The sequence below is a fragment of the Hipposideros armiger genome, unplaced genomic scaffold (genome assembly GCF_001890085.2).
Source record: "Hipposideros armiger isolate ML-2016 unplaced genomic scaffold, ASM189008v1 scaffold_97, whole genome shotgun sequence".
NCBI classification, from domain to species: domain Eukaryota; kingdom Metazoa; phylum Chordata; class Mammalia; order Chiroptera; family Hipposideridae; genus Hipposideros; species Hipposideros armiger.
In genome coordinates, this window is record NW_017731447.1 from 2,367,636 (window position 1) to 2,377,420 (window position 9,785).

A 9,785-nucleotide genomic window follows, 5' to 3' on the forward strand; every position below is an offset into this window, starting at 1 on the left:
CAGCCAATGGCCAGTCGTCTACTTGGCTAGTGGAGGGAGGCGGGGAGAGACGTGGTAACCATAGCTATGGTTAAAAAAATGGGAGGGGGGGGAGGAAGGCGGAAGCAGTCACTCCTCGCTCGCATCCACCGCGCTGAGCAACCCCGCGTCGCGGCGAGTCCTGCGGGGTCAGGCGGGCCAATCGAAGGCCGAGTGAGAGAGGCCACGCCTGCAGAAAGCGCCCCGGCGGCAGCCAGGGCTTCAGGCACGGTCGGGGTTCAGGAAGTCTCACCCGTAAATACCGAAATCAGGAATTGGATATGCACATAGTACGCCTAGGTGGGGACAATACAGTATTCTGCCAGCTTTGCAGACTGAGATCGCTTTCCCTGACCGTTGACACACACAAAGGGCTCTCTTGGGAGGGGGAAAAATCCAGTCAAAGCTTACATGTAAGAAGGAGGTATTCCTGGGTTTCATTTCTCGTCTTTCAGTGGATTGGATGAACTCCCTAATTCAATATAAGCCACGTCCCAAGCAAAATCTGGTTAGCAAACACGGAACAATGTACAGGCTCGCCAGTAGTCATAGAAACACCAATGAAGACCTCCCCCCCCCCCATGAGAAACCATTTCTGACTCATTACGTTACTAAAGATTTCTCAAGTAACAAACACCCAACAGCGAGTAGAGTGCCAAGAGAAAGGTATTTTCATAGGTGACTGACGGCTATGGAAATGTTTTTGTTCAATCAAACCCCTTTCGCTCGTAGAAAATTGGAATCAGCTTCAAGACCGGAACAGGTATGGAACTTCCAGGTCGAAGAAAAATGTAGATCAGAAAATGTAGAGATTAGAAATGTACAGATCAGAAATTCCCATTGTTCCAAAACCAAACAGAAAATGTGGCTTTGAACTTACTGAGCGCGGTGCAAAGTGGGAAAATACAGATTGTTCACTGATGTTTATGAATGATAAAGGGAAAGGATATAAATTCCGCAAGACGAAACTTTTCAAGGTTCTTAGATCTGTGGGGTTGTTTTTTTTTTCATGATGTTTCATATGGGAGAACCTTCCGCGATGAAGAGGAAAAAGAGAAAACCTGCTGGGGCTGAGGATGCACACCTTTTGGTGCAAATTTCATGTCGCCACTGACCCCGCCTCCTTTAGTTTCCTACCTCAGTCCCTGTGGGCAGGTGTTTTACCCGTTAAGCACTATAGCGCACTGCTTACGAAAATATTCGAGACCTGAAAAAAAGTCTACGGCTCTAAAATATAAAAATCAAAATTAATAAATGTTAATTTTCTGAAGAAATACTATTGAGTAGTAAAGGAAATTTTCTTTTTACAGGAGTACGTAGTCCAAGTACTAAAGAGTGAATGATAGAATATTGCCATTTTGTAGCCCCTAATGAATTGAGAGATCAAGCCATTGAGCACCAGCCACTACTAACATCACAAAATGAAAGATGAGACGTGTCTGTAGAACATAAACAGGACTATGAAGTAAGTCGTCTTGTAGAAAAACATTGAAACTGAATCTCTACAGACATCTATATCTAACTACCAATTTACAGAAAGTACAGAGGACAAAGAACATTTTTAAAAATACTGCAGAGATGCAAACAGCAAAATCCAGACTATGGGAATTGAACAGGATAAACAAGCAAGTTTCTTCAACAAATAAATTGCAAGGAGAAAGAGGGATTTGGAGGGGAAAATCTATAGATTAAAAAGAGACTTGTGAAGGTTGAATAACTGTGAATATACTAAAAATCACTGACTAGTAATGGTTGCACAACTTAGTAAATATATTAAAAAACCACTGAAGAGTACACTTGAAAAAAGGTAAATTTTATGGTATGTGAACTATATTTTAATAATACAGAAAAGGAGAAGTGAATGAGGAGCTAGATGAAATAACATTAACCATAAGTTGAAGCTGGGTAATAAGTACATGAGAACTGTTCATTATACTGTTCTGCCTACCTTTGTATGTATTAGAAGTTTCTCATAATCTAAAGGAAACAAAGAGTCTACAACAATAAGATTATATTAACCAATCAACTGACAACCAACTCATATAGTTTTTTATATATATAACCAATTTTAACTTTCAGAAACAAAATGTAAGACTTATTCTTAACTAAATTTAAAGTTACTAAATTATTTTAAAAGCTTTTTAAAAAGGTTACAGCCAAATTTTTTAACGTGGAATGTGGGTACACTTTGATGAAGTATTGACAGGATTTGGAGAAGGACCTTCAAAATAAGTGCATGCAGACAATATGTACTAGCTAACATGATGTAACATGAAGTACACAATATCACCTATGAAGTAATAATGCCAAAAATGTAAAATTGAATCTAATCAATATTTAAGCTATAACGTCCAGTTACAGAACTTTCAGGGGACAAAGGAACAAGTTAAACGACATGTGAAACAATCAAACACATGCAGGGGACAATCTCCACAATATCTAGCCTGGCCTTGTCAATAAGTCATGAAAAACAAAATAAGGGCGGTAATCCCTAATCTAAATAATAGATCTAGGCCATGATAATCAATGGCTCCGAGCACAACAAAAAAGAACACCCAGACATTATGTGTCTGCTGACAGAAGTACACACAATCATCATGGAGTCTTACCAAAAAAATGAATCTGAATAAATCAAACCTTTGACTACCAGTTTACAGAAAATAAAAAGGGCAGAGAATATGTTAAATGATTATCTTGAGGATGTAATATGCAAAATATATAATGTGGAAAACTATACAATAAACAGCCTATTTTCTTTAACATATATTTCAAGGAGAACGAGGAAAAGGGAACCTGCAGGTTAACAGAGTTTTAAGAGCATAGCAACCAAATGCCATGTTTGAGCCTGTTCGCATTTTGATTAGAAAGAGCCAACTATTTTTTTAATGGGAAATTTTGACTGGATATTGGATTATATTCAGAAATCATTGCTAACTTTTTTAGGACTCAAGGACTTTTTTTTTTAATGAGCTCTTATCTTTTAGAGAATCATACTTAAATATTTACAGGTAAAATGCTGTAGCTAGGATTTGCTTCAAAATCCAAGAAGGGAGCATGGAAGACAAGATGAGAATGTAGATGAAACAAGGACAGCCATATTGATGCTCAGTGTAGCTGGATGATGGGTACTTGGGGGTTCATTGCACTATTCTCTCTCTCATATATATTTGAATTTTTCCCTCATAAAAAGTTTTTTAAAAAAATAATTCTTAAAAGGACAATTCCAGATTAAAGGGAATTTACAACAAGATATGTGAGGTCCTCTTGAACAAATCAAACTTAAAAGACAACTTCAGGACAATTGGAAAATTTTGATTTTAAAGTTTATTAGAGAATACTGGAGAAAAAAATGTTATATTTATTAGGTGTGATAATTATATCAATAATATATAAGAAAATCTATTTTTTAGAGATGCATAATACATTTTTACAAATGAACTATCGTAATGCCTTGAGACAGCATGGCCATCTCTACCCTCCTGAGGCTCACCCATGAAGTCAGCATGACCAGCGGTAAGAACTCTTGGTTCACACTCAGAAAACAAGTCAGTTGGAATTAGCTGGCCTGCACTGAGAACATTTTCCAGGAAATTCTATTTCATAAATGTTGAATATATACAATGATTCAAACAAATTTCCAGAATTGTTTTACAGCAGATTCTATAATTACAACTTTTAATGTAGTGAGGGAGTAAAGGATTGGGGCAGTGGTGAAAAGTACTCACTATATTATGAAATCTAATTTTATTTATCCTCTTGGAGTCTTAAAGTCAGCACTGTGTAACCCACTGGTTCTCAACCCTGACTGTACATTGGACGAACCTGAAGCCATTTTGGAAAACACTGATGTTCAGGCTCCATCCAGCCATTTGGATCAGAATATCTGAGGCAAAGGCATTGGCCAGATTTTTCAAGTTCCCCAAATTATTCTAATCTACAGCCAGGGTTGAGAACACAAGTGTAATCCTCTGTTCACCAGTTTTATCATGTGCAAAATGGCAGTAATGTCTTGTTTTAGCAGCATCTCAGTTATTGTGAAAGATCAATGAAATGGTACATGTGAAAGTATGGGCAAGTATAATGTTTTATGTAAATATAAGGTCATAGTCTCATGTTAGCAATCAGTGTGTAGCAATCCTTTCAAAATGTTTACTTCTTGCACTGTTGGTTATTTTGTTGCAGATTAAATATGACCCAGGATCATACAAATTCCTTGGTGACGAGTCAAGGGTAATTAACTGCTTGTCATCAGCTCAGATAAAACTAGCACTGATATTGAGAAGCCTAAAGTAATGAGTCTTTAATTTACTTAATTATGAAAATTATAATCATTTACACATATAAGCATTACATATATAGATGTCATAGAAACAAAATGCAAACTGTAGCTCAGGTTAAGTTTGGCTGCCCAAGGAAAAGAAGGATGAAGGCTCGCATTTATTTATCACCTTTTATGAACTAGACACTTTTTTTTTTTAAGATTTTTATTGGGGAATTGGGGGGATGGGAACAGTGCTGGGGAATTGGGGGAAGGGGAACAGACAAGTTTCTGTCCTTTTGTTCTTCAGTCTAGTTGTGGAGGATGTTGCTTCACTGGCCCAAGTTGGTACCATCATTGCGCTCTTCCCGAGTGAGGCAGATCAGTCGCCGGCTTCTGGACGACCACTCATGGGGCTGCTGGCCACTCACACTGGCTGCTGGCTACACACGGTAGCCCATGGCAACCCACTGCAGTAGGGGCTGCAGCCTACGCTGTCGCCGGGGACTCACAGCAGCCCAGCTCCAGGTTGAGCTGTTGTTCAGCATCTTAGCTGTAGAGGGCAGTGTCACTGCCCCTCATATGTGGGATCTGAACCGGGGCCCTCTGGCGTCCCAAGCCAGCTCTTAACTATCGCGCCACTTGGCCGGCCCTGAACTAGACACTTTTATGTGTATTATCTTTTTTTTAATGGGAAGATTAACCCAGCATAGTATTTTTGAAACTTTAAGTCATGAAATCAGTGTAGTGGGTCACAACTAGTATTTTTTTAATGAAATACAGTGGGAAAAGAAGAATAAAAATGTAAGAGTGCAAGAAAAAACAGGGAGTACAACGGGACCAGAAAGGTCTTGAAACGCCTCACCTCTAGGTGTTCAAGTTGAAAGGGCCTGCTCTGGAGGACTGGATGGGCTGTAGAAACCTTAGCTCCTTCCTCACAATGTTCAGGCAGACATTTAATCAACATTAGGGCAGATAACCAATGTGTTTAGACACGTCACAAGACTGGAAGAAAATATTTACAAAAGATGTATCTGATATAGGGCTGTTAACCAAAATATGCAAAGACCTCTTAAAATTCAACAGTAAGAAAACAACGTCTCACTCAATTAATAAATGGGCTCATAAAAAATGGGCAAAAAAGCTAACAGATACCTCACAAAAAAAGATATGCAGAGGGCCGGCCGAGTGGCTCAGTTGGTTAAGAGCTCGCTCAAGAGTGCGAGCTCTGAGCAACAGCGGTTCCATTCCTGGCCCGAGCTGAGCTGCCAACAGATGGCAGGATGGCTCAGCTAAAACAACAACAACAACAACAACAACAACAACAAAAGATATGCAGATAGTAAATAAACATATGGAAAGATGTTTAACATCATATGTCATTAGGGAATTGAAAATTAAAACAATAATGAAATACCACTACACACCTATTAAAATGGTTAAAATCCAAAACACTGACAACACCAAGTGCTGACAAGGATGCGGAGCAACAGGAATATCATGCATTGTTGGTGGGAATGCGAAATGGTACAGCCACTTAGGAAGACAGTTTGGCAGTTTCTTAAAAACTAAACATACTCTTACCATACCTTGGTATTTACCCAAGGGAGTTGAAAACTTATGTCCACACAAAAACCTGCACACGCAGATGGTTATAGCAGCTTTATTTATAATTTCCAAAACTTGGCAGTGACCAAGATGCCCTATATACAGGAATGGATAAACTGTGGTAGATCCGTACAATGGAATACTATTCAGCGCTAAAAAGAAATGAGCTATCAAACCATGAAAAGACATGGAAGAAACTTTAAATCATATTACTTAATGAAAGAAGCCAATCTGAAAAGGCTACCTGCTGTTTAATTCCAACTATATGACATTCTGGAAAAGGCAAAACTATGGTGATAATAAAAAGATCAATGGTTGCCAGATTTATGTTTTCAAAGATCACTCCAGGGACCGGCCGAGTGGCATGTTGGTTAAGAATAGGCTTGGGACCCCAGCTCTGAGCAGCAGAGCCCTGGTTCAGTTCCCACATGTGACGCTGTGACGCTGCGCCCTCTACAGCTAAGATGGTGAACAACAGTTCGATCTGGAGCTGGGCTGCCGTGAGTCGCCGGTGACGGCGTAGGCTGCAGTGGGGCTGGTTGGCAGCAGGCGTGAGCTTTCATGAGCTGCTGTGAGTGGCCGTCCAATGGCCGGCGAGCAACTGCCTCAGCCGGGAAGAACGCAATGATAATACCAACATGGGCCAGTGAGGCGACATCCTCCACAACTGGACTGAATAACAAAAAGGACAGCAACTTGTCTGTTCCCCTCCCCCTGTTCCCCAATAAAATCTTAAAAAAAAAAAAATCACTCCAGGGGCAGTCGATTAGCTTAGTTGGTTAGAACACGGTGCTCATAACGCCAAAGTTGCCAGTTCAATCCCCATGTCCTCCACAACTAGATTGAAACAACTACATGACTTGGAGCTGATGGGTCCTGGAAAAACACACTGTTCCCCAATAAAAAAAATTAAACAAACAAACAAACAAAAAAGGTAGAATGAACATTACTCAATATTAAGAAATACTGTTCTAGGGCTAGACGAGTGGCTCAGTTGGTTAAGAGCTCGCACTCTTAAGCAACAGCAGTTCGAGTCCTGGCCCGAGCTGAGCAGCTGCTGAGCTGCCAACAGGTGGCAGGATGGCTCAGCTAAAAAAAAAAAAGAAATACTGTTCTACCAAATTCTCCTTCTTGCTTAAGTTAAATTGGTTTTGTTACCTGAAGCCAATAAAATCCTAACTAATACCCTACCTCTAGAGTTGTAAGAAATAGTTGCAAACCATAAAGTACAATACAAATGTGAGATATTTACTACCCAAAGTAGATTAAGAAATGCTTTTTTATTACTCAGCTGGGAGAGGTGAAATAAGATAATAATATGTAAAGTTGTAATACTCCCAAGATTAGCCCAATAGCCATAAGGGTAACTATACTGCGTCTTTAAATTATATTTTAATTTTTAAAATAATGAATATGTCCTTGTTATGTAATCTTCCATAAATATACAGAAAATGTGAAACTCTCCACCCGATCCTACTCCCCAACCCAAAAGGCTGTTAGCAGTTTGATGGCCATCCTTCCAGATCTTTTTCTATGTATTTACATACACATATGTGGGCCTATGCAGGTATTCTATTTTAGTTTGTACATAAATGGGATTATACAGAAAGTATTCGGCAGACAGCTTTTGTCTTTTTTTTACAGAATATGTCTTAGATATATTGTTATAATTTTTTAACAGGACTTCCTTATTCTTTTTTAACCTGCAGCCATTTTTCTTTCCCCTTTGGTGGCAACATTAAGAATGAAGACCTCCTACCCCCAAGACAGCACAATGTCTTTTAGAATGTAAGTTTACAAACACAGCACAAAACACAAAGGTGTTAAAGAAATCCAAGGACTTCAAATAAATTCAAGCAAAGATGGAGTTCCCTTCAGCCCCTGAACAATCTTTCACTTCAAAAAACAAAACAAACAGGCCTGGCCGAGTGGCTTAGTTGGTTAAGAGCACGAGCTCTGAGTAACAGGGTCGCCAGTTCGACTCCCACAAGAGCCAGTGAGCTGTGCCTGAGCTGAGCTACTGCTAAGCTGCCAGCAGGTGGCAGGGTGGCTCAGCTGGTGAGAGCACGTGCTCCTAACAACAAGGTTGCCGGTTGAACTCCCACATGGGATGATGGGCTACGCCCACCGACAACTAAGATTGAACACGGCACCTTGAGCTGAGCTGCCCTGAGCTGCCGATGGGTGGCTGGATGGCTCAGTGGTTACAGCGTGCGCTCTTAGCAAAAAGGTTTCCAGTTCGACTCCCACATGGGATGGTGGGTTACGCCCACCCGCAACTAGGATTGAACATGGCACCTTGAGCTGCTGATGGGCGGCCGGATGGCGACTGGACTTGCAGCTGAACTAGCTGCACCCTCCACAACTAAGATTGAAGGACAACTTGGCTGTTCCCCTTCCCCAATAAAACCTTTAAAAACAAACAAACAAACAAAGAAATAGGGGTTAGGAGGGGGAAATTTCTCATAAACGTCAACGTCTGAGTGGATGTGGGAATACATGGATGCGTACATACACAGCTGTTTAGGCCAAAATCAGCTTCCTCCTTGAAAGCAATTCTCTTACCTGTTATACCTGTATAACCCATTACTAAGTCCTGTTGTTTCTAGCTCCAAAATGTATCTTGAATCTTCCCACTTTCAGCTGTCGCCACACCCATCATCATCTTCTGCAGGGGCTTCTTTAGCAGCCTCCTAATGGTCACTCCATATCCTCTCTTGGCTCCAATCCACTCTTCACATAGTCTTTATGATGATGTTTCCCCAAATGCACAACTATTCGTGTTACTGTGCTGCTTACGGTCTTTCAATGGCTGTCTTTGGATTTTAGGATAAAGTCTGAATCCTTTAGAAAGGTTACATACAGTCATTTAAAAATGGTTTATTGAGTGTCTACTCTGTTCCAGGCACTGTTGTAAACACAGGATACAAAAATGAAGAAAGACAAAACTCCTACTCTTGAGATTATAAAGATTATACTCAAATGGAGACAGGGAGAGAGAGAGAGAGAGAGAGAGAGAGAGAGAGAGAGAGAGAGAGAGAAATAAACATAATAAGAGAAGTATATATTATGTTATAGGAAGATAAGCACTATAGAGGACAACAAAGCAGAGTAAGTAGAAGAATCCCAAGGGTCTGTGTGGGAAGAGGGGGAGTTGCAAGTTAATAGAGAATGGTCAGGGTAGGTCTCATAGAGAAGGTGACATCTGAACAAAGAAGTCACAAAAAATTTAAGGATGTGAAAGAGTGAGCCATGTGGGTATCTGAAAGAGCAGAGGGAACAGAGAATGCAAATGGTAAACTTTCAGAGGTCTAAGTGTGTTTGGGGGGGTGGGGGGGCTGTCCTGTGCATCGTAAGATGTTTAACAGAATCAACCACCTCTATGACCACCCCAGCTTTAACAACCAAACATGTCTTCAGAAATTGCCTAATGTCCCCTGGGAGGCAAAAATGCACCTGTTTGAGAACCACCGATCTATAGTTACAAGAGGGAAGGCAAAGTACTATCAGAGGATGATAAGACTACTCAATATAGGAAATGAAAAGACAAAGCTGAATTTATTGCTTCCTAGGTACAGTGAGAGCCATGCTGGTCAGGCACAGGCTTTAAGCAGACCAGACTGCTAATTTTATATTGGATTTTGAGAAACCTGGGAATTCAGGGATTGGTGAACTTCCAGGGGTCTAAGTGTGTTGACATCACCTGTAGAAGTGATAACTTGGGTGAAACCATTGTTGATTGGTTGGCACTCAGAAGCATGTTTACTGAATTGAGTCTCTTTATGACTGGTTGATTTTCAGCATCAAAGGGTTGTCAAAAGTTTGCAATTGGGCTTGCAAAAGCATGTTCACTCGGGCAAGTTATCATTGATCAACTGAAAACTGGCTCTGGTTTCTGGTT

At 40.4% G+C, this 9,785-nt stretch overlaps 1 long non-coding RNA gene across 1 annotated transcript; it reads left to right on the forward strand.

Moving 5' to 3' along the window:
* Window positions 1-615: 615 nt before the first annotated feature.
* LOC109384629 (uncharacterized) lies at window positions 616-4,502 on the forward strand. The gene is made up of 3 exons (XR_002124447.1): window positions 616-781; window positions 1,329-1,483; window positions 3,429-4,502. It is a non-coding gene; the product is annotated as an uncharacterized LOC109384629 (long non-coding RNA).
* Window positions 4,503-9,785: the final 5,283 nt, after the last annotated feature.